Source organism: Callorhinus ursinus, unplaced genomic scaffold (assembly GCF_003265705.2).
Source record: "Callorhinus ursinus isolate GAN/ISIS: 27379988/994484 unplaced genomic scaffold, GSC_fseal_2.0 scaffold2, whole genome shotgun sequence".
Classification (NCBI taxonomy): Eukaryota; Metazoa; Chordata; class Mammalia; order Carnivora; family Otariidae; genus Callorhinus; species Callorhinus ursinus.
The window spans coordinates 82,773,905-82,796,794 of record NW_027397064.1 but is presented as its reverse complement, the minus strand read 5'-3'; the positions used below and the strand labels follow the sequence as shown (position 1 = coordinate 82,796,794).

General features: G+C 38.1%; 1 long non-coding RNA gene across 4 annotated transcripts in view; it reads left to right on the top strand.

Moving 5' to 3' along the window:
• The window catches only part of LOC112811909 (uncharacterized), a 51,408-nt gene extending 42,981 nt beyond the window's left edge, over positions 1 to 8,427 (top strand). For all 4 annotated transcript variants that reach the window (XR_012375742.1, XR_012375738.1, XR_012375739.1 and 1 more), the window contains exons 5-7: positions 4,525 to 4,662; positions 5,733 to 5,892; positions 7,712 to 8,427. This is a non-coding gene — a long non-coding RNA (uncharacterized lncRNA). The remainder of the gene's footprint in view (positions 1 to 4,524; positions 4,663 to 5,732; positions 5,893 to 7,711) is intronic.
• The last annotated feature ends 14,463 nt before the right edge of the window (positions 8,428 to 22,890 follow it).

The following is a 22,890-nucleotide window of genomic DNA, read 5'->3' as shown; positions in this document are numbered from 1 at the left end:
CTCTCAAAGCCTCAGTTTCCTCATATGTTAAAGGAATAGTGATACTTACCTCATAGGGTTGTTCAAAGGAGATAATGTAAGTGCTGAGATATGTTAGTTATAGGTAACTAGTATTATCAAAACTATTAGTATTATTATAAACTGCAAATTCACACTAGACTTCAAGGTTTTGCTATCCCTAATCTAATAAACTATGCAGACTATAAGAAATAAATGTTAAAAACAAAGCATTAGAGGGGCGCCTGGGTGGCTCTCTCGGTTAAGGGTCCAACTCTTGGTTTTGGCTCATGATCGCGTGGGTCGTGGGATTGAGCCCTAAATGAGGCTCCATGCTCAGTGGGGAGTTGCTTGAGGATTCTCTCCCTCTGCCCCTCTCCCCACTCTCTCTCTCTCTGGCTTTCTAAAATAAATAAATAAATAAATAAATCTTTAAAAAAATTAGATGATCAAATGATTGGAGTAGAGGGCATATGCAGAGAAAAAAGTTCTAATAAATTTTTGCATCAGTGCATCATGTCCATTAATTTTCATCCTATCATTTTATCCCTGGGATCTTACTTTCAAAAGGTAGCCATCTACTTGTACTTTTGATTGATTTCATTCTTTGTACATGAGGTGGGATTATAAATTAAAGACACTAGTTTCTATAAACTTCCCTCATCACTCCATAGTCCCATTTTGCCTACTTCTTGAAAAGTTTCTGTTTCCTGCCTTTCTGTGGGATAAATTTAAATTTGCTTACCTTATTCAAAGAGAAAGCATTATGACACTTAACCATGAAAAAAATCTTTATAACATAACTTTTAAAAAATGGTAAAAAAAAAAGTAACCAGAGTAAAATGTTAAACAAAGCAAAGCAAAACAAAACAAAACAACAAAAACCCTGAAGAAAGTGTTAAGATACGGTGGAATTATTGTTACAAAAACAGAGAAACCACTGAAAACTAGTCTGGTTTGGGTTCAAGTATTTTTGTCTCAATGAGCTTCAACTTTTGCTTGGTCCACTGAAATTCACTGAATTCAGGTTAATGTTGAGATTTGAAATGGTAAAAGTATGTGGTAGTTACAGCCTCAGAACACAGCACCTGGGAGTGGTGGTTTTCTTGTGTTTCACTGTTTGAATCTTTCAGGAGAGAAGTGAAATTCTATAATCCAAATTTCATTGATTTATTTAGTTTTGACCTGCATTCTTATGTGCAATTTCTCCTATGTCAAGTCATATGTTAGTCCATTTGGATTTGAAAACTGTACAGATAATTTTGTAGGCAGTGTTTTCATAGAAAAGAAATTAGGACTAAAATCCAAGATATTGGCTACCAAAATACTTAAAAATCAGGATATCCTTAATTCAGTTTTCAAAAGATGTTCCATACTTATTAATTTATTCTTGAATTAGATGCACTAGTTTTTTCAAGCAGTTTTACTTTTTTTTTTTATTTAAACTTGTTTAAGTTGTGGTAAAAAAGATAACATGAAATTTGCCATCTTAACCATTTTGAGTTAATTGCAGTTCTGTAGTAGATTCACACTGTTGTGCAACAGCGCTCCAGAAATTTCTCATCTTGCAAAACTGAAACTCTTTACTCATTAAACAAGAACTCTCCATTTTCTCATCCCCCAAACCCTGCTCAATTCAGTTTCTAAGTGAGGCATATATATTTTTGTGATTAGGATTTGATAAGGCCAGAGGTCATTTAGGTAGATTGCAAACTGTAGGGTATGGTGTTTTTTTCACTTGAAAGTTGGACAAGCAGTAGGAAATGAATGTTCACAGTCAGCACTCTTATTAGTTGAACTATAGGCTACTACTTAATGGCATATGTGAAGTACTTGAAAAGCAAGCATCGCTCATACTTTTGAGTAGTGAAGTTTACAATCAAAATCAAAACCAAAACAAGAATCAGACAGAAAATCCTGATAATGAAGGAGGCTAGCTTTTGAAATATAAAAATAATTGGTAAGTTGTGATATTATTTTCTTTTGAGATCTTTAGAAAGGCAAATATTCATTTCAATATTGTGGTTCTGTTGTACTACCAGCATGCCAAGGAACATGTTTACAGGTCCTGAGCTAGCCCCCTTCCTGGACTTTACAAAGCTGTGCCTAAGGGAGTCTGGTGTGACCACAGTATAAGGCAAAATCTAGAAGGAGGAAATGCTGAGATGTGGGTAGTGATATCTCAGAGCCCTCATTTGCTTAACTGAAAGCATTTTTTAAATGTTCAGGGAAATGAATGTGATGGAAGACGTTTCAGTGCCAGAGACAGTGAGGGCCCGGCACCCTGGTGCAGTTCTCCGTTTATTTAAAAAATCAAGGTGATGAGATGTTATCTTATTGGCTAGCTCCTGGCATCATTTTTATAGCCTCCATGCTCTAATACAATGGGCAAAATATGGCAAGATGATGGGGATGATGATGATGATGATGGGGATGGTGTTGATATGATGGTGATCCTGAGAATAGTGGTCACCTAAACTCATGGATGCTCTATTCTTACCTCAGGTGTCTTGCCTGATAGGTCTCAGATTTTGGAAATGCAATGTTTGATGATACTCCTTAAGCCTCTACAGGATTAAATTTACAGATTTTACAACCCAGAGGTTTTTAAGACTTGGTTCTAGTGTGTTTCAGGTACATTTTACATTAAACAGGTTTTTATGTGTCAATTTGGGAACTTAATTGTCATTTATAAACTTGTTTCCTTGCTAAAAATGTATTTTGAGTCCAAAACAAATAAATTAAAAATTTTAAGGAAATGACCCTTTTTAAGTAGGAAATTGTTTCAATTTGTTCTTGTAATTCTATATCAGCATTTAATAAAATATTTTAATTTGGTTTTGGAATGAAAGCTATAGCTTAATTTTAATAATGGAGGAGAACAGTAGAGTGGCTAAAAAATGAACAGTATTACATATATTAAGTTCTTGATACAAATTGGTTGAATTAATTAAATACAGAGTCATTTGTATTTAGTTATTTGACTTTGAAATACAGGGTAAGAGTTTCTAAACTTCAGTTGAATTTTATAATGATACTTTTCTTACTCTTATATTAACGTGAATTTTCATATCTCTGAACTCACATGTTTTGCTTACTTTGGCCTTATTTTTATTTGGCCACTACTTATTCTGAGTAGTGGGGAGGGTTAACTTGAAATTATAAATATGCTTCAAGAATCTACAAATCCAAGCACAGATAATCAAGTATAGATGGTGTTAATACTACTTAGGTAGTGATAAGTTACAGGAAAATGTGAGGGAGAGGAATAAGTGGTTATAGTGAGTCACTTAACCAAATCTGGGTTGCCAATATGCTATTGAGGTTTTTTTTTTTTTAATTTTAAGATTCTTCCTAAAGTGGAATATAAAGAGATAACCTCAGTATTAATGATAGCATATTGGCATATGAAGGGAAACTATATGTTACATCTCTTACCTCATTTCTTGCTTGAAGTGATAAGCTGATTTGGCCTCCAGGCCTGAGTTTTTTCCTTTCTCAAAGTCCCATTTGATTCTCTCTCTTGGTTGGTGGGGACAGCCTTCCTGGTTGGAGGAAGACCGTTTTTAAGGCAAGAGAATATGGGTGGCTGCACACCTCTACTAGGACTAATACTAGAGTTAATATAGTGAACTCACTCTTTCACCCAAATGGGCATCTATACCTTGGGGACATTAAACAATGTGGAAAGGGCCCAGGGAACACTAGAAATGGCACCAGATTAGAACCCTAGAGACCTTGTGGATAGGTGTAAGAAAACTAATAATTTCATCAGTATTTACCATTAATCAATTAATATTTCTATGTACCAGGTGCTATATGCTTCATCTTGTTCAATCCTCACAAAACCTTATAAGTAAATCTGATTAATCCCATTTCAAGATTAAAAAAAAAACAACAGAGAGTTAGACAAAAACGTGTTAAAACATGTTTCTCAAGCTGATGCAGACAGTAAAATAGACCTGGAGTTCACCCAAAGATTGTCAGACCCCAACACAAATATCTCAATTATTCTGCTAGTGCTTCCTACCATGGTGGTGGGGATTGGGTACAGACATGGTTGTACTTTGGGTGATGATTTTGCCTAGTTATTGCCTTTGGGTGATGATTTTACCTAGTTATTGCCAATTAGTTAAATTTAAAGTTCTTTACATTTCTCATTTGTTCTCCTTCCTTCTTCTTTTTCACCTCTCGTCATTTTCTTCCCACCTCTGATATCACTCCCAAGTTGGTAGTAAAGGCCATGATTTCTGCCCATTTTCTCCTCTCACCACAAAACTTGGATTAATTAGGACAAAGGAGCCAAAAGTATGGTAGCCTGTCAGTTTCTCTTTCTGTGTGCTTTCGCCCAGCTCTCAGGATGAATTTAGATTAGGCATACTCAAGGATATCCATGAGTAATAACTATAAGCTTTGTCATAGATAACTGTATCGGGTGTGTTTAAATGTACAACTCTGTTTTTCTATTATTATGTGATATTTCATGTTGACTTGTCAAACTGAAAAATACCCATATTGATTTTGCAGAAAGCTTCACATGTGAGATAAATGCACTCAAAGACTCCTCACAAGTAGCTCTTTGGAGCTTCAGATGTGAAATGGATCATTCCTCAATCTGTAATAGACCCTTCTGTGAAGCTCTTCAATCAAACCTGAGAATTCAAGGTGAAATTGAGGGGAGGATGGGAAACCCCTATAGGGGGATTTGAGTGGACTAGCTGAAAAAGGAACTGGGGTATTTGCTGCCTCTTTTTTCAGTTTTTTTTTTTTTTCTTGAGCGTAGGAAGGCTGTCAATCACTGTGTGACCTCGCATGCCCGTGCAGGCCATATGCGTGTAATACCTGGGTACAAGGAGACAGCCGTAAAGGTGCTCATAGAGGTGCTGTCATATGTGCCTTTGATTTCTTTCCACTTGTCAGTTTTTTTCCTGACAATTTTCAGGTTATTTTTAAAGTGGGTATTTTATACAGATTTATTATACAGGATTTCTCTTTCTACCAAACCATTTATATTGTTATATTTGTTAGAGTGAAATTGTTATCTTTTGAGAAAAGCATAAATAATCTTTTAAAAAAGTTAGTGACACATGATAACTACTTTAGTTAAAAAGAATTGTGATATTTTGTTAAGTAGTGATCCTGGTAAGGGCATCTTATTTAAGAATCATGTTTGTAGATCATGTAAATGACTTTTAATTAGTTTGTTCCCAGGAAAGCAGTAAGAGTTACCCCTAGGAAGGAAAACAGCATCTTCTGAAATTAGTTTTGGTGTCACATTTTTTTTATTTATTTGGGAGCACATTTTCATTTGGACATTTCTAGGTTAATTAAAAAAAAAACTCAAAAATTTTCAATGGGCTATTCAGTTTGGGGGAGAAGTGAATCCTGACACCAAACTAAGTAATAAGAACTATGCTTTAGAATTTATGCTCAAACACAGAATATGTTTGATAATAGTTTTTGAAGCTCAGGCTGCTATGAAATGATTGCTATCCCTTCGCTGTGTTGTAGTTTTTCCTAAACCACGGAGACGGTGTTGTTTGTAAAGCTCACATATTGGTATAATCTTAAGAGCATATTAATTGCCCGGGAGGTTTATGTATTTGTTCTGCTCATGTGATTAAAGATCACGGCAGCTTATACAGTATAATTTTAGAGATGGAGAAAATGACTATTGTAATACTTGCTACTCTCAGTTTCCTCTACAGCAATGCCCTTACACCTTTCTTTTTCAGGCGTTTTGTAGCATCCTAAACAGAAGGATATTGAAGGGAGCTGATTCTGCTTTGATCCTTGTGCTTGTTGTCAAAGCGCTTGGGATTGAAGAGACTGTTGGCTACAATTGACTGTGACAATTAGGAGATGATCAGAGCCCTAGAGTGGAGCACTTAAAGGGTAATTTACATGTCAGTTTGTCGAATAAAAAAAAAAGATATTCAGCTAAGATTTTTTTTTTCCCCCTCAGAGCCTTGTAAACTGCAATTTGTGCTCTGGTAAGAAAAACCTGGCAGAGGAGTTAGGATAGCCATTACCATTTGAAAAGAAGCAATCATAAGGCCGCTGCTGAGCCCTTTGTCCACTAAAAATGCTGATTTGCAGCAGTGAGTGAAAAAGTGGAACCATCACTAAATAAAACCTTGAGCTAGGTAACAACCCCCCTGGCCCCCACCCTTGCTGGCTTTTTAATGTTGGTTAAAGGTGTTTGTAAAAAGCCGTATCTTAAATCCGATACTTACTATCATTATAACATTGTTATTGGTCATGAATGTCCTTTCCTAAAAAAATAATATAAAGGATGCATTGAGGAAGTGGTAGGTGGAATACAGGCCAACAGCCAATTGAAAGGCTGATGCTGGCTATCAGTTGTATCTTAACTCTGGTCCCTTTGTATGGTATCACGGTTTTCCGCCGGTCAATCCTTTACACTGTTTTCCCTCTAACATATCAGTGTGCTCCTAGGTTTTCCCATTTTTATTTATACTCTGATTTTAAAGTGGGAACTGTATTTCTAACCTTCACATATTTAGCCTATTTGGGTGCACTTGGCTAAAAATATAATGCACTTTCAGTCATGATTTGCTATTCATATGTGGTCATTGCTATACTTTTCTGTTTGGTAATCCATATACAGAAGTTAAAAAAAAAAGTAGCTAGAAAGTGAAAAGAAGATAATTGCCAGTAAATATATGGTGATATATATTTAACTGTCAAATAGAGTCAGAAAAATTAGTTATTTCAAGAATTTTTGAGTCTTACCCCCTCCCTGGAAATCATTAATAATAGTAATAATAATAATAATAATAAATAACATGTAGTTGCAAGCTTTTCATTTGGAAAAGTATCTAAAAAAGAATGTATCAACACAGCCATCCTATCCAGACGTAATCCAATTTGGTGTGTGTATTTAATTCAGAGATACATATTAACTTTCAATGGCAGATACATTTTATATTCCATTTTTTTTGGATACTTGGCTACAGTGACAGGCATTTGCAGAAAGGCAGCAGGTTAGAAATGTCTTTATCTTAAAACACCAGCTTTATTGATGAGAGCTAAGAACATGCATGACCTTCAAAAGCCAGATTTTCCAATAGCACATTGCTGTTCCTCAAGTCCTTCACCTGGATACTGGTGTTGGGTTTTCAGGCCACCCTTCCATTAAAGACATTCACAATTCCAGATAAGGGGGCTTTATTTCTCTTCATTTACATCTAATACCTTAACAACAATAAAATTTATTTTCAAGGGATGCTTTATGAAAGGACTTGCATTCTACTTATGGAGGTTTCTGAAAAGCACAATAGTCAATGGGGAGTTGACTGAGAGAAGTCAGTAATTCACAGATACTCTGTTTTGCAGGAAGGGCCCTGAACTTCTTTATAAAGTTTTTTAACTCTAGTTTTCCTTGTGTGCATGCCCCCGCCCCGCTAAGAAGAACACACCAGCAAGGGAAAAAAAAAAAAAGAATAAATAGGTTAGTAAGTGCTAAGAGGATAATGAGACAGGGAGTCAGAGAAGGTCTGGGCTTCCTTAACGTGTGTCTGCAGAATGCAGGCAATGGTAAATCTGTATCAAAAATCAGGCACAGCAGGAGGTGTTCGTCTCCCAGGTAATGGGTAAATGATGAGCAGATGAGCCATCCTTGTATTGATTTAAGCATTTTGTTCCAGCCAGTCACAATTAACTTTGATTTGTTTTTACTTTCCTCTTATAGGTTTGCATTTAAAACACTCTTGGAGCACTAATTGTATAAAATTCTGGTAACTGCACATTCTCTTTTTAGAGAGGTAATGAGCGAATGAATGAAAAGGCAGGGATTATTTGCCATTCTAAGAGCGGGGATTGTCAGAACATTTCTACTTGACTGAAATTGTTTTGGAAGGTGAGCTGGAACAAGAATCTTGCAACTAAAATGAAGTGACTCTGCATGTGGTTTTGGGATGTTTCTCTTCATCAAAGAACTCTGCAGAACTGCTCTGGGACTTAGAAGTTGATTTACATTTTATTTATGAAAGAATATTTAGGTGAATCCTATGAAAACATTTTAAAGTATGCATATTTGACTCTTAACAAGTAAGTGGGAGTCTTTTGAAGGCTCATTTGGAATTATTTGAAAAGAGTTTTCCTATTACTATCACAGTGTTTTTTCAATATACAAATTGCCCTGTTGTGACAAAATAAGTTATTGAAATGCTTTGAAAAGTTTTTAGAGATGTGCCCACGGAAACAATATGTAAATTGTTAAAGTTAATTCACATGTCAATTTATTGAAATGTTGCTGCTACTGAAAAGTCCAAGAACCTTTAGCACAACATTGCAGAACGTTTACAGTCTTGTTTTAATGAGTAGCTCTTTCTTTGTATGTGTTGGAGGTGGCAATAGAATTGCCACATATAGCAAATAAAACCAAAGAATTCCCAGCAAATTGAATTTTTGATCAATAGTGAATATTTTTTTCATATAAGGATGTCCCATGCAATGTTCACATTTTATTAGGGAACCCTAGGTGGCACTCTGATTGGACAGAAATTGCAACCATGCATTGAATGGACAATCTAATTATTTATAAATTATAAATTGTCACTTATAAATCATTTTACCTTTCACTGTCAGATTAGCTAGGCCAACAAGCTTGTCTCCCTTCAAATAGAAACCAAAAGGCTTTTTAACTCATTAATGCTGAGCTTAATTTCCCCCATTACGTTCCCTGAACAAGTTGCAGACTCGTCATTTCAAGTATTTAGTAATTTCTGCCTGACTAATATAATGGAGACTTCAGAGAAGGTGACTGAGGAGTCTGGCTTACCCACATTGATGAGGCTCTGACTGGAGTGTTTCCTGGTTATGGGGATAGAGAACTGAAGGATACAGTGAGAATGTATTATTCTTGTGAAGCCACATCTTTCCTTTGTGGCAGTATTATGACTACATAGGTAACCAAGTTGGAAACTCTGCAATTCCGATCCCCGTAGGAGCTTCTGGGAAAGAAAAGATTCTGTGTCCTTACACTTTTATTTTATTGCATTGAACTTTGTTCACCATAATCTAGTTGCCATGAAAGAAGCTAAGCTAGAACTTAGAGAAAACCATATATCTGATGTATCTTTGAAACCAGCATTCAATTCTGTCAGTAGTCGGTTTGAAATGCTATCAAAAAGTATCATAGACTATGTGGACAAACAACAGAAATTTATTTTTCACAGTTCTGGAAGCTGGAAGTCTGAGATCAGAGTGCCGACATGGCCAGGGTGTAGCGAGAACCCTCTCCCATGTTTGCAAATGGCTCTCTTCTTGTGTCCTCCTATGGTGGAGAGCAGGGAACTCTCAACTCTTCAGTCCCTGACAAGGGCACTAATCCTGTTTGGGAGCACTCTACCCTCATGACCTGTCATCTCCCAAAGGCTCCATCTCCCAATACCATCACATTAAAGGTTAGGGTTTCAACATAAAAATTTTGGGGGGGACACAGACATTCAGTCTGTAACAATTTTTCCCTGTCCTGGTACTTTTCATGGTCTGTCAGAAAGACTGTTGTGCAGGAAAGTTTAGAGTCCTGTTTCTCATCCTCTAAGCCCCATTCTGATTTCAGTTGTAGCTTCAGTGGATGGTTCTTCACAAACCCAGTCCTCTAGAACATTGTTTGAGTCTTCCTAATTTCTGCCTCAGAGCCTTTTCCAGAACTGCAGAAGCCTGCTCAGTGCTTCCTCAAGATTCGCCTGGAAATGTGGGAAATAGTTAACACCCTTAAGGGCAGCCCTCAACCGATGGGAGACAGGAGCTTGTGGACAAATTTTTCAGCCATTTACCTTTCAGGCAGTTCTGAGAAGTACTCAGCACGCTTATGTAGGTATCTTATTCTGGGAGCTTATGTAGATTATTTGGATTTTCCACCAAGCCTACTTCATTCTGTACATTTTCTTGAACCTATTTCTAGGGATAACCAACATGCATCCAATTTCTCATCTCAGGTTCTGTTTTAGGGCAACCCCAACTAAGACACCCCTTATGCTATCTTCTTCCCAGCACCATGGCCCTCTCCTTGCTCTGGGTCTAGATATTTTGCTTCCTTTGGTTCCACCAAAGTTTACTTTTTTTATTATCAGACAGTTCTGCCACTGTACCTACTATTAAAACTGAATCATATTGCTTGACAAGCACATCAAGCACATTCACTTCACCCAAACTCCATTACAATGAGAGCTACTTTTTATTGGACACACACTCCACGTGAGGGTTAATGCTAAGGGTTAATCCATGAATAATGTTTCGTTTAGTCCTCAGCATATCACCAAGAAAGAATCAGTATTTGTATTTCACAGATGAAGAAACTGAGGCTCAGAAAGATTAAGGGATTTCTTTCAAAACCACAAAGCCCATTTTTTTAACTACTATTCTATATAGCCCATCATATAAGCTCTTAGAAATTAAAATTTCTTTTTCAAATACTAATATGAGCAGCTAAAGAGATGATTGGGTAGGGAGTAGAGACAAGAATTGGTTTATATCAAAGAAGGCAAATATTTTTTTAAAAAAAGCTCCTGCTCTTGGTGTACCTGTGTGGCACAGTCAGTTAAGCCTCTGACTCTTGTTTTTGGCTCAGGTCATGAACTCAGGGTCGTGAGATTGATCCCTACATTGGGCTACACACTCAGCATGGAGAAAAAACAGGGAAGTTCTGGTTACTAGATTTGATCACAAAGGTCATGCTGTTGGTGACATTCCTGTAGTCTGCTATGGTTGTTAAAGCAGTCAATCTCTCTCCCTTTTGGCTTTATATGAAAGCAAGAACGAAAGACCAAGATCATAGGGTTTTTTTTTAATTTTTTAAAAAAGAATCTATTTATTTGAGAGAGAGAGAGAGAGAGGAGAGGGACAAGCAGACTCTGCACTGACTGGGGAGCCTGACATGGGGCTTGATCCCATGACCCTGATATCATGACCTGAGCTGAAATCAAGAGTCGGAGGCTTAAGTGACTGAGCCACCCAGGTGCCCCCCAAGATCATAAGTTTTATTCATGAAATACAGTAGTAATAAATTTTCATATACCAAAAAAAAAGCCCAAAATGCTTCCTATATCAAATTATGATTGAACAAAAATTTGAAGTTTTGGTTTCATTATGAGACCTGGAGCTCTGTGTATCTATGTTTTGGCTCACGGTGCCTTACATATGGTAGGACTTGATAAATAAACACTGAATGAATTATTTTGAGTATTGTGGAATATAGTTGAAACTGACTTCAGTAAGTTCAAGTTTTTAGTGATCTGCTTTACTAAAAACTGACTTTAGCATCTTTTAAAATTTTCACTTGAAAAAAGTTAAAATTTTAACAGAGTCATATAATTTAAGACAGTGTCTGGAACAATGTAATCACATGCTTCACAATGAAATATAGTGACTTCAGTTAATTTAAATCTACTGGAGGCAAAGGGAAGTGGAAAGATTTCATCTGATGTTACACTAGGCACATGACTAGAGAGGTATGGGCGTGCTAGAGTGCAAAGGTCAAATAGAGTAAATATGCGCCTTTGTGGAGACAGGGAGAGCTCCCCAGAGCAGCCAGGAGAAGATCTGTTCTCCACTTAGAAAAGGATGAAAGAGTTAGTAGCCCTTCTTTACAACTGAGGTTGGGGGGGAGGGGGAATGGTTCCCTGGGAGCTTTCCTTTGTCTGACTCTCCCAAGCTTCTCCAAGTTAACATATTTCATAAATATTAGAATTTTGACCTCCTTTCAAACTGACTACATTTTGGGATCAGTCCTATAAACCTGTCATCTTTATCCTATTGCATCCCTTGATGTAGAGGTAGGGGTTTACCCATGCAAATCTTTTTGTTGGTAGAATTTCAATTTCTTTTCAAATTGCCATGCAGTTAGGAATCCAACTGTATGGCAGTTTCTAAAAACTTCATGAGGTTGTTTAGAACAATAAAAGGGATGTGCAGTATGCAATTTCTATTCGTGCTTGTTGGTTACTGTTAGTTTCTTGTAGCAACTGTAGTAACTCATAGACCCTCAAGAGTGAAAGTGGAAATTACCCCAGTGTCAGGGCCATCATCACCGCAGCATTAGCTACACCAGTGAAAAATAACATCAGATATACTCGATCTTTCCATGCTTACTAATGGAAGCTATCTAACAAGCAAAAATAGGTTTTGTCTATTGGATTACAGACTATAAAAGAGAAGTCTAGTATTCTACCATTCAACATATGGGATGAGAATACTTTCAGATTCCATAGAAACTAAAGGAACCTAACATGTGTATAAATGTCTACAATTTTACTCAAAGGAGACTATATATATATATATATATATATATATATATATATATATATAAATTTTTTTTAAAGTAAACCCTAGGCCCAGGCTGGGGATTGAACTCATGACTCTGAGATTAAGAGTTACATGCTCTATGACTGAGCCAGCCAGATGACCCCAAAGGATACCTTTGAAATTCTTTGTACAGCAGAACCAAACTTCTCCTTGCCTACAGGATAAGTTATTTTGATTGGCTAAATTTTAATGGCTCATTTAAAATGTAAGTAGCAGAAAAGAATATGGTTATTATATGTTTAGTTATATGCCAATTACTATGTCTAAATGCTAACTAAGATTAGGATTATGAGGGGCGCCTGGGTGGCTCAGTCGGTTAATTGTCTGCTTTTGGCTCAGGTCATGATCCCGGGGTCCTGGGATTGAGCCCTGAGTTAGGCTCCCTGCTCAGGGGGGAGTCTGCTTCTCCCTCTCCCTCTGTCCCTTCCCTGCTTGTGTGCTCTCTCTCTCTCTCAAATAAATAAACAAAACCTTTTTAAAAAAAGATTAGGATATATGAATCAGTGTAGCTAATACATGAATAAAACATAAGTTATGCAATCGACCCAGGTAGAAAAATTAGACTCATCTATGCCTTTATGTAACTAATGCTCACAGTGAGATCAGACTCCATCCAGAATATTTCTTAGACCAAATTTAGGAAAGTCCAGGGCATCTTCTCTCAAAATGCCTAAAGCCACATCTGATATTCGGTCTCTCTATATTTAAATTGTTCTTTGGTTAATAACACCCAACCAACTTAAAGGTGTTAGATAAATATCATAGATTATAAAGCTATATATGTGAACTAAGAACTATTCAGTACCATCATTGGGCAGACATTTGTGAATTTTACTGTTGGGAGCTTTTCCTTCTCTGTACTAATGTCAAGCATTATTTGATTCAGAACTTTCTGATCCTTGAGTTTAAATGTTTGATGCACCCATACCCTTTCACAGAAAAAAGAAACATATTTTCTTCTCACACATATATTACCTATAATTGGTGGCAGAGTTGGGACTACTACCAGAAGTTAGGGATAGAAGTGACAAGCGATGGAGAGCCACCAGCTACTATGCAGATACCAATGAGCATTTTGGGAAGTAGCCTAATATGCTTGTGGGATAGCCATGCTTTCTCACCTTTAAACTTAGAACTCAGGAAAATTGCGTCAACTTTGTTAAGTAAAGATGACTTTAGTTGGCAATATTGGCTGTTCTTTCTATTTAGAAGATACCAAGAAGATAACAGTGGACTGTAATGAACTTCAAGCTTTAAAAAGCTCTGACCTTTTGACTACCTTGCAAGTCAGTATTGACTCTGATGTAGAAAAGCTCTCTAGTTCTTCCTTAAATGAATGATAAACAGCATGGTTAAGATTACATAGTGAGTGTTTTGTCCCTGGATCTCTCTGGTCTCTAGGCCAAATCAACATACAGGGTCCCTATATTTAAGCTATTATTCGGTTGACAGCATCCTTACATAACTTCTGCTTGTCACCAGGGACCTGATTATATTATCACATAATTAATTTATTGACTAATAGCTTAGTTATCTTAAAGAGATGCTGACTTTATATCTAGGCAACAATTTAGGAACTGGCAGAATCTAGTTTATTAACTTTTATATCATTATACAATGATTCTCTAAGTGTGACATTCTCTGAACACTGTATTATTATATAATATGATACTTAATATTGTACTTAGAGAATAGGTGACCAATAACATTAGTCCACTATTACTAAATAGTACAAGATTTGCAAACAGAATGGTCTGGTAGAATAAAGCAGACCTCAGGAAATATGATTTCCCAGCAATCTAGTTAGGTGGACTTGCACAGTCCTATTACCTCTCAGATCTCCTTTCCCTAATATTTTAAATAAAGAAATAGAAACACATGATCTCTTATTTTTCTCCCAGCTCTATGTTCTATGCATTTGTTGAATGATGATTAAGAATGTAATGACATCATAAATACTATAATTGAAAGGATATATTTTCATTTTTGTTGACTGTTTCAAAGTTTTATAAGTTTAATTTAGGATGAGTACTAACATTTTCTGTGGAACTCTAAGAGTACCTTAAGCTTCTGACTAAAACTTTTGTTTTTTGATGGATAGGCAAAAAATAATTAAGAATTTATAAATGTTTTGGCTTTCTTCACATGTGTGAAAAATCCAGCAATAAAAACAAATACTTGCTTCATTTAGAGAAGGGTACACAGGGTTTTGTTAATTTCAGGATGATAACAAGGTGTAGAATGATAGGATGTAGGTCTGCAGATTTATGTTTGGTAGACTGCCAGAAACTACAGGGTCGGAAGAACATGTCGATTTATGTATATTTCAAGATTTTGTAATCTAGTCCTTAGGCTGTTTCACCATTTGCTGCGATTCGTATTCTATTTCTAATTCTTAACCTTGGACTAATACTTAGAATAAAAATATGATTGACTCAAGGTTAGCTGTGGAATTCAGTAGGTTATGAATACAGATGGCAAGAAAGGTAAAACATCAGGAAAATTAATTTGACCAAAACTAAGAAAAAGATTAATTTTAATGTCATGTATTATTTGAAATACTTGAGAAATATACTCATTTATCAGGTCTGAAAAATGTGTTCAGAATTTGTTATTTTACATTATTGCACGATTAACTTTTATATTTCAGATCCATAGCTTCTTTATTGTTTTATAGTCACTGTATCTTTGAAGTGGGTCACTTTTGACAATATTTCACACCTGGGATGGCAAGTTTAATATTACTGATGGTGTCAATAAGTTAAGACTTGATTATTTTGATATCTTCTATTGAGCAGGGTTTACAATGTTATTAATAATGTTTTTCAGCACTTTACTGCTTTAGATTATCTTCTTATAAGCCCACATCCTGTACATATTGTGCCTTTCCCTATTATAATTGATATTTATAAGTAGGAACTACTCATCATTATAATGTATCAATAATAAGACAACAAATAGTGTTAATACCATGCTCAGCATTTGTAGTTTCCAGAGGTTCAAGTACCTAAGGGATCTACGGTGGGGCCAAAACAAGGAATAAAGGAGCCTTCTAGACTCTAGATAGAAAACATTCAAAAATTGATCTGATATCAAATTTAAGGAGAAAATATGCCAATTAAAAATGCAGTTTTTAGGATTCAATTCAACATTTGTTACTTAATAGCATTTGTCATTTTCCAATTTTTCATATGCAGCAAATTAATTTCAAATCATTTTGCTCTTCCACATGCCTTTGTGTATTGTGTTTCTTTTTTCGTATTCTTTTGGATAACATTTGAAAAGAAAATAAGACTACAACAGTCATTGATTACAGTCAGGATGGAAGACAGTTGTAAGACCGAGGAACAGGTGGGGCATGGATGATGGGAATATTCACTTTTTGTGCCACCATTTTGTAGCTGCTCAAAAAAAATTTTTTTTTTTCAGCAAATGGTGGATATTGTGTCTTTACAAAAAATGGTTCTGTACTGGATCCATCTGCGAACTATAAACATGTCATCAGCACTCATTTTCCATCTCCAAAAAACATTCCCCATGTCCATATTTGATTTTCAAGTGCATCTGTGCACTGGTGGAAATCCTCCCAACATGCTGCCACACAATTGCAAAACCCACACATTTCTGTCTTTGAATCAAGCTTTCACAAGAGCCTGGCCTCCTCCGGGTATAAGCTTGTTTCGAAAGTGCAAAGGTCTGCCGGGTGACCCCAGTAAAAGGAGCTTCGGTGTCTGTGGTAAGGTGAAATTATTCCTTTTAGGGGGATGATTTTGTCCATGCAGTTTCTTCTACTTTGTTCCAAAACTTTTTTTTTTTTTTTGCATCTCATAATTTCTCTTTTTGTGCCCACACTATGCTTCCCTAATTATTAGCATTATGCTATTGAGTTTTTCAATGACTAAACTCACATTTAAGAAAGAAAGTTAGTTTGATTATTCTGAAAGTTTAAGTAGAAAAAGCAGGGAGTTCATCTCAGAAAGTTGAAAGGCGAGCATCCTGAATTCTGTGAGTTCCTAACGCTATTGATGATCACATAACCTGAAAGAATTTAAAACATCACTGGAAAAATGTAATCTCTTCCTGAACCCACATTCAGAAGTGAACTCCTTGGTAAAGAAGGAAATTTGATTTTACCTCATTATTTTCCCTATGCAGAGCCGGAGTTACCTTCGCTATGGAGCAGTGGAGTAAGCCTTGCCTGTCATTTTTAATCAGGTTGTTTTAGGTAATTTTGGTTATGCCCCTCATTACTGAATTGTTTATCAATAGGCGCAGCAAGTGTCACTAGCTTTTCTCATCAAACCAGGTCTGACAAAGCCCCACAGTGCATGGGAAAGAGGCAGCTAGGTGAAGCTAATGCCATAGATGTTTGATTCATTAGGAGCTTATTGTTAACGGGGATGTCTGATTGTAAAGGCTCAGTCAAGCAAAAGAGTGCAGAGTAATCAGTCGGATTTATAGTTTGCACGGCTCAGAAAAAAAAAAAAATCAACATAAACCTTTGGATATAGCAGAAACAGAAAAATCCCCTTTGGGCAGCCCTAACCTGGAAAGAGCCAAATAAGGTCATGCTACATGAAGGTTTCCTGTTAGGTGATGGGAGATAGAGACGGATTAGAGCCATATGGCATGGCCTATCATACCTTCTGACTTAAGATAACAAAGCCAAGCTTTGTGCTTAGCTGTTTTTGACTGACATCATCAATTTTATTTTATGTTGGTCACCTCCGGTAACAGGAAAAAAATGGCCTAGGGTTGATAACACATGCTTTTTTTTTTTTTTTTTTTAGTATTAAGATGCCTAGAAGCTAGTTTTGTGCTGTTAAAAATTTCAAAGAATTAGTAGCTTACTCTTCTATCACCCATCCTCCAGCAACTGTCAGCCCCCCTCCCCCCTTGTTTTCAGTTTGTACCTTGCAAATGAGAGGCAGCCTTATTCAGAACCAGATGTAAGGCTCCTAGAGAATGAGCATAAGCTGGTGTACTTTAAGCCTAATGGGAAGTTTTATATGCAAGGGCCTTGAACTGATTAGTATAATTCCCTCTTTAATACAGCTGTCCCTCCAGATTAAGGTAAACCAAATGTTGCAATCAGAGATTAGTGTACCTTGCCAGTTATTAACATCCCCGGCGCTCAGCAAGCACGTCAGACGCTAATGCTGTGTATTTATTTGCCATTTCCCCACTGTAACTTGAACTTCTGCACCTGTCAAAGCATTCCAGTGAAGAGAGGGGCATTATTGGAAAGCAAAAGTTTTATACCTGTACACCTGTTTTGTTTTGTCACAGCTTAGATTTTCTTTTGGCCTGCCAAGACTGCCAGGTGCTTTAATCTGCTACTCTACTGGTTTTGTAAAGAAAGACTTTGTGTGCTAAATTGCATTTGTTACTTTCATATGCTTTCTTTTATGCAACTGATGAGCTGCTCACCTAAACTGGTGGTGTGCACGCACGTGTGTGTGTTTGTGTGTATTTTCTTTTGCAGAAGAGGTAAAGGGCGAAGTTTCTTTCTCAGAAAACACACCTATGTCCTCTGTGCTCCTCAGATTCTGCAGTGTCTTAAATCACAAGGTGGGTCTCACAGCTGTAATATATTTGGCAGGATATCCTGCCTTCTTGCAGCCCAGATGTCAAGAAAAGACAAAGTCCTGGCTATCTCAGAAAGATCTGGCTCTGTTTCTTTCCCTCCCCAGCCCCCATCCACGGCATGCTTGGACTTGAGGGCTGAACATCTATAACAAACACGCTGGAGAAGTTTGGGGCGGTCGCTCCGGGTTGTGTTTTCGGTAACTGGTCCTGTTTGGGTGTTCCCCGATCCTTTTCATCAACGTGGCAGGTGGGCCAGCAAGTAAGGGAAAAATCATGGCAAGTTAGATGAAGAGGCCTTACATTTGTCGAGTAAAGTGCCTTGTGATTTTTATCCGCATTGTTTATTACTCGGAGATTGAGAATCAAGAGGTGTTTTTTCTGAAATATGCATAGCTTGCTGCGGAACCACTAGGGTCATCTCAGGGTCTGGTTTTGTTTTCATATGTGGGATTAAAGCATGTGGCTCTGCTCTTACAGAGCAATCACCTGATGGCAACAGCACTGGGGCAGTACCAGTTCCCCCTGGATCTTGCCACAGGCAGGAAGGAGCCCCAGTTTTCCAGCCAGCCTGTGACACTGAAAGCAGCCCCCGGTTGGGGCTGGTGTTTGCCCTGGGGGCACATTTCCTTCCCTTGCCCTCCTGCTCCCCGACTCGGTCATGGTGTCCGCATGTCGATTGCCTGGTGCAGAGTTTCTACATATTATAGCTTAATTGCAGATTTTTAAAAAAGAAAAAAATATGTTCCTATCTTAGGAATTATGTCTTGCAGCCTACTAAATATGCTAATGCAACACTAAGCAGGGATAAAGTTCTTGCCATACCCCCCAACAGTTGCGTGGAACCCGCTGCCAAGTGATTGTTAATTGTGAAGCACAAGCAGGCTTTGCAATCCATCTTAATTGTCATACTTACTTCAGGTTTCGTGATAAGGCTAGATGTTCTGTTGAAAGTGACAAGGTTGACAAGGGGAAAGGGTGTGGGCCTGAGCCTGTGGTTCTGAAGGGGTTGCGTGCTCTGACCTGCCGAAGGTTGATATGGACGGTCTGCGAGGGGATTTTAGTTGCCATGGGGTCCCCAGGCGGTTGAATGGAGAGACTGTCTGTCCTGCTTTTTCCTGTTAGGATCCTGACGCGTGGAGCATTGATGAACTCAGCACAACGTTGAATGGGAGCTTTTTGGCAGCTGAGACACTGGGGCTAAGCTGCAGGTCAGAGATAACACCAGTGCGGATCTCCTCCTGCACACAGTTACTAGCGCGCTTTCTTCCCTCCTGAGTGCAGGAAATGGCTCATGTTAAATACGGTCACTTTTCAGTTTTCCTTTCTTCTAAAATGGAGCTTGACAGATTGGACTTTTCAGCTCCCCCCTTTTTTTCACCACCTCTGCTTCTACCTCAGAAATACTCTTCAGGAAGCAGGAGTTAATCTTGGTGAGGAAACGATAAGGTGATGCTTGATTTTTCAGGGGAAAGCAGAAGGATATGACTGCCTCGGTGCTGCACATAAACGTGTAACTCCCCACCTTTGAGGCTTTTCCCTTCACATCTCTTCAGTACAGACCAGAAGGGGCGCAGAGTGGAGAGCCTCCTACCTAGACAGATGGAGGGAGCGCTTCCTAGTGTCTCAGAGCATTAGGTTCGAAGGAGGACACCTCTGGAAGGTAATGCTCACGTTTAAAGAGGGTCCTCTCCAGCGCCTGTGTGGCCCTGCACCCGAAGGGCACGTTGCTGCTGACACCAAAGCAGTTCTGCATTGTTTGCCGTGTAGCTGAGTTGTTGCAGGTTTCCAAGATGTGGAAAACAAAGAGACACCAGCAGCAAGAGTTACTGTGGGCATCTTTTGCCAGCTGTATTCAGAGAAGCCAGGCAGAAAAAAAATTCTGGCTAGTTTTAGTACCTCCTCTAAACTTGGGCCGTCCAGGCTTCATTTAAAGAAAAGTTATCTGAAATTGTTCTCTGTGTGGTATTGAGTAGTGACTGCGAAACTAATAAATTGAAACCGACCCCAAGCCAAGTCAGGTTCTGACTTCGGGTATAAGTACATGACTTCAGTGAGATCTGAATGCTTCCTTGATGCCCTTTGAAGCAACAGGGATGTGTGTGCATGTGTGTGCGTGTGTGTGTGTGTGTGTGTGTGTGTGTGTGTGTGTGTGAGTGCACATGCAGGTAGAGGGAATGAGACAGGAAAGGGAGGACAGGGTGGATAGAAGATAAGAAGGGCATGGGAATGAAAAAGGTTTCTGGTCAAGGTTTAGTACATATCCGAAAACAAAAGGGTTGTGGGTAGAAGTGAGAGTAGCAGTTCAGCCCTAGGGCTAACACCTTGGGACAAGCAGGGTGATGCTGCCCTTTGATCTGTCACCTCTTACCAATTCCGTGCACCCACTCTGTCTCAGGAGGGCAGAGGGCAAAGCTGAGAGAGATGGAGAGAGAGTATGAGTGAGTGATCTGTATGAGAGCCAAATATGATGAGTCAGTAACCCTGAGGAGAATGATTCAGGTTTGGAATTCCATCAGAATTTGCTCTGATGCCAAGTAGTGGTGCCAGGCCTTCCATAATAAAACAATTTTCCAGTCTTCCTTATCCAGTTGTTCTATGTAGCCTTCATCTGGCTTGAAGTGATTGGGGCTAGGTTACTCCTGGACTTGTTCTAGATATGCTTCTCTGGCTACTGCTGGTGGGGGACTTTCCAGGAATTTTGAATTTCCCCAAATTGAACTTTAGAGAGAGTAGTCAGGACTGAACAGACTCCCCAAGGACCGCAAAGAAATAGAGGGTGTGAAGTGTTCAGTGTAGTCGCTGACACATAATAGGTGCCGGGGTAAATCCTCACTATTCCTCTAGGAAGAATGAAGCCAGTTGAATTTGTTGTTAAACATTCTTTGGCGGTGTTTTCAGTTGTGGCACTGCCTGAGGAAATTGGAGAGCTTAGAAGAGGCTCCTGTCCTAAATGAAAGGTTTAGATTTGGTTGTGTTTTCTATCTGCTTGGTCCAGATCCAGTGTGAAAGTTTGAAGTGACCTGAAACATTCTAATTCTAGACATATGTGGTCAATTGTCCTGAGGTCAAAGGGAGACAACTACCTATACAATGTGATTTCAAGAGCCTGGAAAACCCATATGTCCTCCAAGTATCTCCCCAATTAACCATGGCACCTGTTAACATCCTGATATTTCTGCTGGTAGGGCAATGCCTCTGAGCAAACACATGTTTTCTTGATAAACCTCTTTCCGTTGCAATTATGATCCTTGAGAGAGGCCACCTTTTATTATGTGGATAATGTTGATTTCTTCTTTACTATCCCTGTGACAACTGGAAAGAGAGAAACTAGATACAAATAGCAGTTTTGTTAAGAATAATACAACTCCTCAGCCACAGGATGGGTCAAGGAGGTTACACTAGGTTGGGGTTTGTGGTCCTCCAGATAATTTTGGATCAAGATATGTAGATAGGAGGAGTTCTTCTAGTCAGCTTTGTGGAGCAAAAAGAAATTAATCTGGGGTCCATTCTTTCTTTTTGACAAGACCTTTCATTTCTGATCATGAGAAACTGCTTAATCCCATATTGTCTTGGGTTATCCAGAATCCTTCGCCTGGAAGATGGTAGGTTGGCGATTCTCAAACGTTTTTCTACTCCAGAGTGTACATTCACACATGGGACACTTGCATGGGTGTAGCTTGATTGTGATACGAGAGGCATTGTATTTCAGCCTTTATTTGAAGCCCGTCTTCTTGTCCTGATGTTCTTCTGTGTCCTCTTGGGAAGGCCCACTCCTTTTCCTCTGTTCCTGTTCTGTCTTCATATCTCATCAGTCTATGAGAGTGGCTGCCTTAAATGATGTCCTAATTATAGGAGTTTTTTCTTTTTCACATAGCTTGTGTGCCTTCACCCTTTCTCTAGGAGCTTCACTCCCTGTAAGTATGTATAATATATGTGCATGTGTACATGTTGTATGTGTAGGTTTCTGCACACACGTGTGTGTGTATAATTATTATCTTAGCAAGAAATAAGCCCATCCTATGTGTTTTGCAATAGATTTAGGTTCATGGTTGTTTTAAACAATGAAGACTGTTAAGTCACCGATGTGTTCTCTTCTTTGCCTATATAATCTTAATTCTTTTTTTTCTTTTTAAAGATTTTATTTATTTATTTGACAGAGAGGCAGACAGTGAGAGAGGGAACACAAGCAGGGGGAGTGGGAGTGGGAGAGGGAGAAGCAGACTCCCCGCTGAGCAGGGAGCCCGATGCGGGACTCGATCCCGGGACTCCAGGATCATGACCTGAGCCGAAGGCAGACGCTTAACCACTGAGCCACCCAGGTGCCCCTGTGATCTTAATTCTTTAAGTTTTCTTTATCTATCACATGATTTTTACCCTTGGCTTTTTTTTTTTTTTTTTGGTTTTAAAAGTTTGTGTATTTTTATTTTTTTTTTTTTTCTGACTGCACTAGTCCTACATACTTATTGTAGAATGTTTGGAAATTAAGGGTGAGAATAAACTCACCCAAAATTTCACAATTTAGAATTATCTGTTATTAAATTGGTTGTTTCTTTCTACCTCTTGGCTCTATGGGTTTAGGTATTGAGAATGCCTGGGTCACTCTATAATTTTTAAATTGTTTTTCTCTTTTCTTTTCAGACTTTCAACTCTTAAAGCTCTCCTCATTCCTTTTATGTTGATGGGTCCCAAGTGGGACTGATACAGTACTTTAGTATCTAAAGCTAGATCTGACTTGTATTCTGGGAAGGTTAGCTCACAGCCTCTACATACTATATTTTGAACTTCTTAATATGCATTTTCCTGCTCTGAATCAGTGATTTATTTTTTGATCTTTGTTAATACTCCTTTTCAAGCTTGAAACAAAAGAAATTATCTAAAAATAACCAAAGACTGCTATCCAAGACTTTAAAGTAGCGTGAGCCAATAGGTTGACACCTTTGATCCTTAGGTAAAAAGTTACAGTTCTTTTGT